The 11,533-nt window shown below is 45.5% G+C and overlaps 1 long non-coding RNA gene across 1 annotated transcript; it reads right to left on the bottom strand.

Moving 5' to 3' along the window:
• LOC8066594 lies at window positions 369–1,644 on the bottom strand. Its single transcript, XR_002447946.1, has 4 exons — window positions 1,501–1,644; window positions 1,207–1,413; window positions 1,047–1,119; window positions 369–902 (listed from the first exon to the last, which is right to left on the bottom strand). It is a non-coding gene; the product is annotated as an uncharacterized LOC8066594 (long non-coding RNA).

Below are 11,533 nucleotides of genomic sequence, written 5' to 3' on the forward strand. Positions count from 1 at the left end.
GAGATGAATCTTTTGAGTCTAGTTACTTCATGATTGGACAATATTTGTCAAATAAAACGCTACAGTAGCCAAAAACTAAAAATTTTGCGAACTAAACAAGGTCTTACATTACATGGCTCGGTTCGTTATACCGAACCAGCCCTTTCTCCTACATTTACGTGGCTCAGCTCATTATACCAATCCACAGGTGCTCAGCAGAATTGGGAAGGTTCAAATTCTTTCGCTCACGGTGAAAGTTCAGTGCCACGCAAACAATTACACCATAGCTATAGAAATGAAAACGAGAGACATCACAATGGCAGTAAGTTGAAGTAGTCCACAAAATATGAGACGGAATCAGAAAAACATTAAAGAGAATCCCAAAACTGTTATTGCCCGAACAAAAACATGCAAGGGTCAGCAAGGCATCGCAATGATTTATATAAATATTTATTTTTTTGCCTTGCCTGTCATATACATCTACTATACAGGATCAATATAATGTAATGTAATAAATCAATAGGTACAGCTTCTAACTCACAACCCTCTGCTCTACTATCCAGCTACTATATACCAATCAATAGGTACAGCTTCTAACTCACAACCCTCTGCTCTACTATCCAAAACACCTCAAAGCAAACGAAGCGCCCACCACATACACAATCACCCTCAACGTGAGGCAGATTCTGACAAGAATACATATTCCAACATAGCAATGCTGCCACCGTCTGCATTGTCTATACACAATGGCAATTGGCAATGGGGCTAGCTGCTTGCTTTTGTACATGCAACTGACGGTGTATTTGATGGCATCAACTCCTAATGGGTACCATCATTCACTGATGGATCGCACATAGCTCCCAGTTCCCTTCGCCGTCAATGAGCTTCAGCTCCAAGGCATGGAAGGGTATCAAAGCAGGCCTCTGTAAATAATTGGGGAAAAGTTTCAGCAACATGATCGATTGATTTAGGAAAGCAAGTTGTGATAAATTGACAACAAATTCAGCATCTTCTTTTCTTTTTTCCACCACCAGAAATATCGTCACAGGGATTGTCCAAATGCTTACTTGTGAGGAAGTGGCCACAGTTATGCCCATGCTAGAGGAAGTGATCACAGTTATTCCCATGCTAGTTCCAAGTCTGTACAGATGCTCTTGAACATCAACACTCATAGCTAATCATAGGTTCTTACTAATTCAACAGAGCTATTTCAAGAGGCGGGCCTACCAGATCTATGTAATGAAAGAACTTTTATCTTCGCTTCCTCCCTTGAGAGAGGGTATATGATCTGATCCCGCAGAGTACCCAGACTGGTATATGGCAGCTGAGGAACATGGAACATACCTTCTGAGGGCTTGATAACTCTCCCAAAGACGGTGGGCCACAGATCCCTGAGCACTCTAAAAATAGAACTCTTTCCACTACCATTGGGACCTTCAGCAAAACAAAAAATGAATCATGCCAATATAAGCTCACTGCTGAGCAGAAGATAAAAAAGTTGCCTGCACAAAGACTAAATACCAGTCAGAAGAAGGCTTTTCCCTTGTACCACATTGCACGAGAGTTTTCTAGCCAATAACTTCTGTGATGGTGTTACAATGTCCACTTCATGAAATGAAATAATTTCTTCTGAGGCTGCACTGATGGCATTGGGAGACACCGCAGTATCTGGGGGATAAAAAACTTTCTTGCACCACAAGAAATCTCTCAAAACTCAATCCTCTCTAGGCTCTTGCTACTCTGTTGCACCACAAGGTGTTTCTCAGCTGAACAAATGGGAAAGAGAGCTCTCATGGACGAGGTGGAGGAGTATAAATACACCCCACAAAGTCCAAGGGTCGGCCAACCGTTTTCCACTGAAAACGGGGTCACCGGACGCTGTTGATGTTGCACCGGACGCTCTGCACCGAGCGTCCGGTGACACTCAACGGCTAACTGTACCTGCGTCTGACAGGTCACCGGACGCTACTTCCCAGCGTCCGGTGCCACAGTCCGGTGCTCCAAGGAGAATTACAACCTCCCTGAGTTTAAGACTGGACACTACCCGGTGAGTCTGGTGCTAGTGTCCGGTGCTAGGGAGAAGTTTACAAACTCCCTGGGTATAGGACCGGACCCTACCCCGTGAGTCCGGTGCTAGCGTCCGGTGCCTAACCCTAAGCACCAAGCACTCTAACGGCTAAAGGACCTCACCGGACGCACTCACAGAGCGTCCGGTGCAGCGTCCGGTGCCTACTTAGGCACCCTAACTTCGTCGAAACGCGACCGTTCCCAAAACGAAGTTGGTTCCTCTCGATCTAAGGACTGTCTCTGAGCTGCCTAGTGCTTGGTTTACCAAGTGTGCACCACACCTAAACCTAAAGCCTTACCTAAGTCAAGCTACTAGATCAAAGCCCCTCTTAATAGTACGGTCAAAGAAAAACAAAGTCCTAAACTACTCTAAGTGCACTTCTTCACCAAATGGCACTTAGACCTAGTCTAGTCTTGATGATGTCCATCCATCCTTTGAAAACCGAAACGATTTCCACTATTAACTTATTAAGTAGGCATGTACATCCCTATTCATCGAGTACCTATTACCATGACCTCACTAATGACTTTGCCTCTACAAAACACACGTTAGTCACAGTAATCAATATTGTCATTAATCACCAAAACCATTAGTGGCCTAGATGCTCTTTCAATCTCCCCCTTTTTGGTGATTGATGACAATAACCTCGAGTATGAAAGAAAGTGAGGTTTTCAAATGACTTGGTTTCTATAAGCATGAGACAATAAGAACAAAAGGATTAGGCATGCTTATATCAACCAAGTCTACCATCCTACATCCAAATAAGTGAGATGTACACAATAGGATATAAAAACACATAAGGCTCATAGTACATCAGAGTAAAAAACGTGGAAGCAAAGTAATATGAGCCAAACACATGACATAAAGATATCACAGCGAAGCATAAAGTCATGTCTCACAACCATAAGTGTATCTCACAAGCAAGTAGCTCACACAAATGCATAAAGTAAACATGATGCATGAACGAAGCACACAAAAGTATCAAAAGCCCTCATATGTCTAGCTAGCTCTAGCTCCCCCTAACTATCATACTCTCAACTCTCTCTCCCCCTTTGTCATCAAGCGCCAAAAACCTAAGACGAATTAGGTGGAGGCGGAGCAGTGGAGCCCCTCGGCACGGCCTGAAACTGAGCTGCGTCGTCTGATCCATCGACCGTCGACTCGGAGGAGGTAGAGTGACCCTCTGATGCTGCTGGAGCTGGAGAAACGGTCTGGGTCGGCTCTGTGGGCTCTGAAGCTGTCACAGGCTGTGCTGGCTGCTCAAGTCCTGCTGACGAAGCTGGCACGGACTTTGTCGCTGTAGCTGACGTCTCTGGTACTATAGACGAAGGAGCAAGCTGCTCAGACGAAGCTACTGACGATGATAGGCGCTCAGTAGTGGTAACTGGGACCGTAAAAGCTGCAAGAGCCTACAGGGGTGAAGGAGTAGGGTCACCAGTTAGAGCACTGTAGGAGAAGCTAACGTGTTGTCCTATCGAAGAATCCAACATAAGCTGTGATGTTGTAGCTGACTATGGAGTGAATCCAGAGCGTAGAGGTGTAAACTGTGGCACCTGCTCAAATCCAGAAGAAATAGCACCCTAGGAGACCTGGTGCTGAGGAGTCGAGTACGGCTGACTCTGAGCAGGGAGCTGGAGCGGCGGCTGAGACTGACTTTGGAATCCACTAGGCTATGGCACTGGAGTAGGAGGCCTGACTGACGAAGTGCCTGGAAGCTGAATCTGTGGCAACTGAATCCCTGAGGCGGCCATAAGAGCGGCCATCATCGCAGTCTGCTGTGCCTGGAACACTAGCTTCTGCTCCTGGAAAGTCAGAAGTTGTCTCTGGAGCTCGTCCTGCCTGGCCTGCATGGTTGCATTGATGGTAGCCTGATCCCCGTCCCTCCTAGCCTGCTCCTCAGCTGCCCTCCGCTAGTTGGCTCTCATCCCCTCTAGAATAGCTAGCAGAGCTGGGTCCATAGCACTCGAAGATCCACCTGCCTCATGGTCATGCTGCCTCGGAGGAAGATCTGACACTAGGAAACGATAATCATCGTCTGAGCTATCCGAGCAAACTCGAACTCCTCCTCAGCCTCACCATCTGCAAATGCCCCAATGGCTATGTCTTGCTCCTCCTCTGTCTCATGGTCTGTCCCTGAACTGCGGGTAGCCCTCGGTGAAAGTGGTGGCACCTGGCCACATGGTGCTGGAGGAGGTGGTGGAGCTCTGAGGTCATGATGCGCTCTCAGCATCTGCCGGGGGTCATAGTGAGGGAACACTGTGTTAGAGTCTCGCAGGTCTCTCTGAAGGTGAGCTGGTAGAGGCTCAAGCCTAGCACAAAGAATAAGGAGAGTAATCCAATGTGTGTACGGCAACTGACGACGACCTCTGAAGCTCTCTGCTATAGTGTCCTAAATCTCTGACACTATCAAGTCCCATAGATCAAACGGCCGCTGAGCAATCAAATGAGCCACTAACCACTGTTGGATGCTGGTGAAGCCATCTCTGTAGCCTATCCTGGGAAAGAGAGTCTTCCTCAACACGAAGTCAAGGATCCTAGCTGGGCATGTCAAATCGCCCACTGTCCTGCTGGAGCCCTCTCCAAAAGGCTAACGGAAACAGGGAGCCACGAGGTCAACCGGTGGTAGAGCACCACCGTGAGGTCGTCGAGGGGGCTCGAAGTTCCCGTAGCACAGCTGATGGATCCTGGTAGTGGAAGCAGTCAATCCAAGAACCTGTCTGGCCCTCTGAGCTGTCACTCTGTAGTCTGTGCCTGCCAGTGCATAGTGGATGTAGCTATGATCAGGAGAAACCCACACTGAGGCATAGAATTCTCGTACCCACTCCTCACAATAGGTACCTAGTAAAGCAAGCAACTCTGGGAGACCGGTCACATAAGTGAAATACTGCCTGATATCCGCACCGACCACGTTCCCAAGCACCTCAAGGTCAAGCACCCTATGCTCCCTGAACTGAGCCTCTGAACGGACAAAAGCCTCATACAAATCCTCGTGAATAACTGTGTAGAATCTGGCACTAGCCCTCTGATCCCTAGTAGCTGGAAACCAAGTAGGAAAGAAACAAATCTCAGCTCCTGGATCTCTCGAGCGGAGGCCTGGGTGTAGTCCTTGTGAATCCTGACTGGAGCTGAACGTGTTGCTGGAGTACCATGTGCTGGAGTGGAGCGAGTAGAGGAGGTGGACTGACCCTGCGTACCAGTCCTAGGGACAGCCTAAGTGCGAGTCGACCTCCTGAGGGGCTGCTCCTGCTGCTGTGCCTCTGTCGGGCCCTCTACCTGGGCCTCTGCCTCTGTCTCAGTCTCTGGGTCCTCCTGTGCGGACTCTGTGACGGCAATCCGGACACGCTGACCTCCTAGCATGATGGTGCCAGGTGGAGTCCCATGTCGCTCCTCAACCTCAAGGACTGCACGCCTCTGTTGTGGCGTGAGATCGGCCCCAATTCTCAGGGCACCTGAGCGTCCACCCCTCTCTACTGCCTCAGCTGCTGCTGCAACTGTCTCTGCCACCTCAACCTCTCTGTCACTGGCCTTCCTCTTCTTGATGGCCAGCTTCTTGCCTTTGCCCTTCTCTGCTGCAGACAGGCGACGGGGAGGATCACCTCCACCATCACCTCCTGGAGAACCACCAGTGCTAGCTGCTGGACCGCTGACATTCTTGCAACGTGCCATTGCAAGAAACTGAGCCTAAACCACTGCCAACAACTGAGCAACTGACAAACTACCAAGAGAAATCAACGCGCTGCAAGAGATGGAATAGATAGGGTATACATAAGCAAACATAATAGCTAGAGATGAGAAAACCCTATAGATTGCAAGAATAGATAAAGAACGGGCGCGAACGGCTTACAATCCAAAGACGAGACACGTTCCGGACGAAAGATCTTGATTGCAAACCACCGGAGAACGCGAATCAACTCCTTAAGGTACTGCACAGATGAGACGGAGCAAATTGAGGTCAAAAACCTCGTTATAATCCATTGACACATAAAATCGAACACGTTGAGTGCATGAATCCAAGTACTCACCCAAACCCTAACCTTCTCACGAGAAGAATGAATCTTTGCGCAGGGAAGGAGAAGGGAACCTAGGGGAGAGAATCTGCGTGGGGAAGAGGAAGTTCGCCGGAGAAAATGGGAGAACAACGGCGGCGGCGACTTCCTGGCGACCTAGGGCACGGCTCGGCAGCAGGGCGAGTTCGGGCGAGAAGAAAGAAAACTGCCTGCGAAACCCCACGGGTGTGGGTTATATGCGCCCGACTTGGGGTCACCGGACGCTCTTTATGTGGCACCGGACGCGTCCGGTGACCACCGGACTAAAACACAAAGAGGTTTGCAAAACGCGCAACCACCGGACGATGGTCACCGGACGCTGGCTTTAGCGTCTGGTGCCCTAGGGCACGCCTGGATGAGCACCAGACGCTGCAGGGACACTGTTCCTGTGTCCGGTGAGTGCAGTTCAGCAGCCTCACCGCACCGGACGCTCTGTAGGAGAGTCCGGTGCATCGTCCGGTGCACCTCTCGCTTCTTTTTCAACTTAGAACTTCGCTCGACTTTTACCCAACCAAGTTCCAACTTCAAGAAGACTCAAATAAACACAAATTGGAACTGGTATGATTTACCTCTCTCAAACCCTCAATTTTCACAAATATTTAGCCTTAGGCATAGTAGTTTTTATGAAAATAGTCAAGTGAAAGCACCGAGGAGCATCGTATGGCCATAAAGCTAGGGGTTTAAATCATAATGAGCTTTGAATGTTCCCCCTATCTATGGATGAACACAGCGGATGCTCAAAGCATAACCAAAAAGAAACGGTCAACTAACAAGCAAGCATATGATATGAGGTGAAATGCAATACTTGAAAGTAAACTAATGTTTGTCAAGTTTGATCCAAGGTTAAGCTTTTTCACACACACAAGGGGTTATCTTAACTATGTTAGACAAGCCCTACACACAATTTTTTTTTGTATTTTTAGTTTTGGTATGCATGATATGCAAAACAAAAGCTATTTACAAGGTCAACACACAACTTCATTTTTTAGTGAAGTTAGAGAGATCAAGCACATTAAGTTCATTTCTCAACATACAAAACCTAGCTTCATCTAGGGGTTTTGTGAAGATATCTGCCAATTGATTTTTCGTTCCCACATTCTCTAGGGATATATCACCTTTAGCAACATGATCCCTAAGGAAGTGGTGGCGGATATCAATGTGTTTTGTGCGGGTGTGTTGAACCGGGTTGTTTGCAAGTTTTACGGCACTTTCGTTGTCACACAACAAAGGTACTTTGTCTAGTACTACTTCATAGTATAGCAAAGTTTGTTTCATGTAAAGTATTTATGCACAACAAGCACCGGTGACAATGTATTCCGCCTCGGCCGTTGACAAAGCAACACTATTTTGTTTCTTTGACATCCAAGAGACAAGTGATCTACCTAGGAACTAGCACCCTCCGGATGTGCTTTTTCTATCAATGCGGCACCCGGCATAATCCGAATCAGAATAGCCTACAAGTTGGAATCTTGCACCTTTGGGATACCACAAGCCTAGGCATGGTGTGTATTTTAGGTACCTAAGAATTCTCTTGACGGCAATCAAGTGAGATTCCATAGGCTGTCACACCCCAAATTCCCTACCTTGGGATATGACTTAGAAAACACTAAAAACAAAGCCAAACATTTTATTATTTTATAAAATGTTCCAACTTTATTTATGTTGTCAACATTCTAGATAGTGAAAAATGTGAGTTTTTAAAAATTTTTGAAATGCAACTTAGTGGTTTGTTGCATTCATGCCGTTGCATAGAGTTTATGCTTGAAAATAAATAATTTATTTGACTCCAAATACGCCTAAGTGTTTGATTTCAATCTTCATCTTTCCAAACATCAAGTCAATATCCACAATTTTAATTGATTCTTTTGCTGACATCCTACAAGACCATTGCCTAACCCATTCTTACTCTCTCCTTTCCTTTCTTTCCTGAGATCTCAGTCAATTTGCATGACCATAAATTCTTAATGCCAATTTTTTCTCTTCTTATCTGATCATATAAATGAATCCTAAATTGGGTTGAAGCCTATACATTCATCTAGCCCATCATGAGAACTCGTATTTCTTCTCTCTTTTTGCTTAGGGATCAATAGTCGATTGACACATCAAAATTCTCTCCACATCATGGAACAAGCCAATCGAGCCTCTCCATATCTCTTTCACATGGAAATGTTGCAGCCCCTACTCTCTGCTTCATGCAAAAATAATATCCACACATAATGCTCATGCCTAAAATTTCCTAGACCCACTTTACTTCTCCATTTATTTATTTATTTATTTATTTATTTATTTATTTTCATCACTTCCAGTGGCATGCAGCCATTCATTCTCCCTAGCTGCACCCCACGCCTGCTCCCTTTCCTCACATGCAAAACAAAAACTACATCTCATCCTTTCTCCTTTAATTCCCAAGGTAATACCTCCCTTTAATCCTCTCTTTTGCCAACCTTTACTCCATTAGTTTGCATGCATGAACATACAGTAGCACCCCTTCTCTTTTCCTATGGCGCAACCTCCTCTTCCACATGCAAAATGGCAACATCTAATGCCTACTCTCTTAACTCCCTGGCCTAATTTCCTTTGCATGTCTCTTTCCATCGCTCTTTACTTCTCTATTTGCAGCAACCATTTTATTCATTCGATTTTGCTCTCTCTTCAATTACATGCATAACAATATCTTCTCTCCCATCTCCCACCTAAGAAAATAGCACTCTATATGTGGCACCTCCTCTCTTTCTTCTCATGCAAAAACAGCCCCCAATGCCCACTGGTTCCTCCTTAATGCCCTCCTTAATTCAGATGAGTAAAGTGCAGGCATAATTCTTTGTCTCACATTTTTGCATGCATACATGTACCTATCTTTTCTCCTACCTTTCTCCATCACGCATGCAAGCAGATGGACAGCACCACACTGTCGGCATCTTCTCTTATGCCACCCCTTTTCTCTTCCTTGCATGCAAGAGTTATGCCTACAACAATTTTCTTCTGTTAATTCCTTGCCCCATGTCATTTGCATGCCTCTTTGTTCTTGCTGCTGAAACCCCTCTCATCCATCGCTTTGATCTTTCATGTGGCGCAGATCATCTTTGAAGTGAAATTGGCGCCATCTCATTGATCACCAACCGTTTGCTGTCCATCATTGGTGTTAGACGCCATTGAGGTCTTGTCCAGCAACCATGAACCTCGATGTGAGCCCCTCTCCCCTGTCTCAATCTTGTTTACATATTATTTTCCATAAATCATGAGCCATAGTCTAAGTTTGATCAAATTCTGTCAAAGTTTTCCCGCAATCGTGTTGCTGTCCTTTTTGGACAGCAGTGCTATTGCCGGTCAGCGTTCATGTTCTTCATTGATCTGTCAAGCTCTTGATGAATCCTTTGAATATAACATCATTTATATATTTGCACACATCTCTGCAAAATTTCATAGCAAGAGACTTCAAGATGAAAGATATATCATCGTCTTTTTAGTGCTTGCTGTCCCTGCTGTTTCAGCAGCGTTCGCCTCTGTTTGGTAGTGTTGTTTCCCGTAATACATTAGTCAAATCATCAAACCCTTGATACAGCAAGTGTCTCTTATTGTTGTACATGACTCTGCAAAGTTTCATGTCTATAGGATCAAATATGCAAGAGATATGATCCTATCTTTTGCTCACTGTCCCTGCAGCCCCGCAGCAAGAGTTCCTACTAATTGGCATGTGCATTCCCATTGTTCAGTCACTCCAGTGACCATGTCCTTCAACCAAAATGTGTTTCATGTCCTTGCACAAGTCTCTGAGAATTTTTGTGGCCATAGGATCAAAGACGAACCATATATCTTTCTTTTAGTCCTCGCTGTCCCTGCTGCCCTGCAGCCGCGCTGCAGCCGATTGGCGAGTGCGTTCCCAAAAATCCACTACTCTGTTTGTCAAATCCTTTAACCCACCTATGTATCATGAACTTGAACATGCCTGTGCAAGTTGGTTTTTCCATGGGTGCCACGATTACCGTGATATAGTGGTCACAGTAACTGCTACCGCTACTGTCTAGCAGACGGCACTACAACTCATTTGCAGTCATATTTCCCGGTCATCCAATACTTAGAATAACTTGTTCTTTTGCCACAATATACTCCATACAGTCCACAACAAGCCCACAAAAATGATCTCAATTTGGTGCTGCTAAGACCATGTTCCCTGTAACCATAACCACCGCTGTCCGCACTGGGTTTGCTCAACCGGTGCGCAAATCGTCATCATCGTGCTTCCCTTTTATGTAACATTTCATCAGCGCAGCCACTAGTCATAATATGTTCCATGTATCCTCTTCACAAATTTATAGTCATCAACAAATTATCTATAGATCCTTGTGCTCCATAAACCTTCCAGCCACATTCATCATGTTTATTCCATTCCTATCAATTATGAAACCTTCCAACTTCTACCTTTGAACATTCATGTCTTTTAAACCATAGCTCTGTTTAGTTGTTTATGTGCTCAAACATTCGTAGTTGCAAGCCTTACACGTTTAAAACCTTTGTGTCTTGTTTTATAATGCTTGATGTATTGTTTTTAGGTTTCTTTTATGGTGCTTGTACCGGTTGATTGCTAACGTTAGAAGAGGATCTCTAAAAGGATGATCAAGAAGTTGGATAGCAAGAATTTGGAAGGCAAGTGTAACATGAGTTTCCCTTGTTACCTAATAACTATTTAATAACCTCTACATGTGCATGTGTCTAATATGATAAACCCCTAAGGACTTTACCTAGAACTTTTGTTATCCTGAATCCCTTGTTACCATGGGTTATGCATATGGGTAGTTTTGCTTAGTCTGCAATCACCAAACAATATAATGTTAATCTTGACTAATGGATTATGTAATCAATGATAAAATGATGCTTTTTAGCAACATGGATAGAAGGGGGCTAGAGCATTGGGCCTTTTTAGGTGCTCTAGTCTGCCCTCCGTAAGGACTGAATCTTAAAGCGGCCACCCAGGATTTACCGTACAGCCATGAGAGCTACATGGCTCTGGCTTTAGCTCAGTAAACTGAACTTCTCTAACTTGTTAGTGGTTACCGAAAGGCACAAGAGGGGGGTGCCTTGTGGTGTATAGTTGTTTTCCTACCTTGGTGTGTACAGTGCCGCGACCACATGTGCCTCTTGGAGGAGGACACCTATGCACACTTGCCATTGAAACCTCGTGGCTACTAACTTGTTAGGGGGACTTTCGAAAGGCTTCATAGTGAACCTGCCGACTTACCTTGGAAGTGGGTCAAGAGGCTGATCACCTCGGGCATATGGGTAACACGACTCATGGTGAAAGTGTACAAGCTCTGCAGAGTGTTTTAAAACTGATATATCAGCCGTGCTCTCGGTCACGAGCGGCCTGGATCCTTTTCGAGATAGATGGTTCTATGGATGGTTTGGGTGATCATTAATCTTGATGATAATTATTATACTTCTC

The sequence above is a fragment of the Sorghum bicolor genome, chromosome 9 (genome assembly GCF_000003195.3).
Source record: "Sorghum bicolor cultivar BTx623 chromosome 9, Sorghum_bicolor_NCBIv3, whole genome shotgun sequence".
NCBI classification, from domain to species: domain Eukaryota; kingdom Viridiplantae; phylum Streptophyta; class Magnoliopsida; order Poales; family Poaceae; genus Sorghum; species Sorghum bicolor.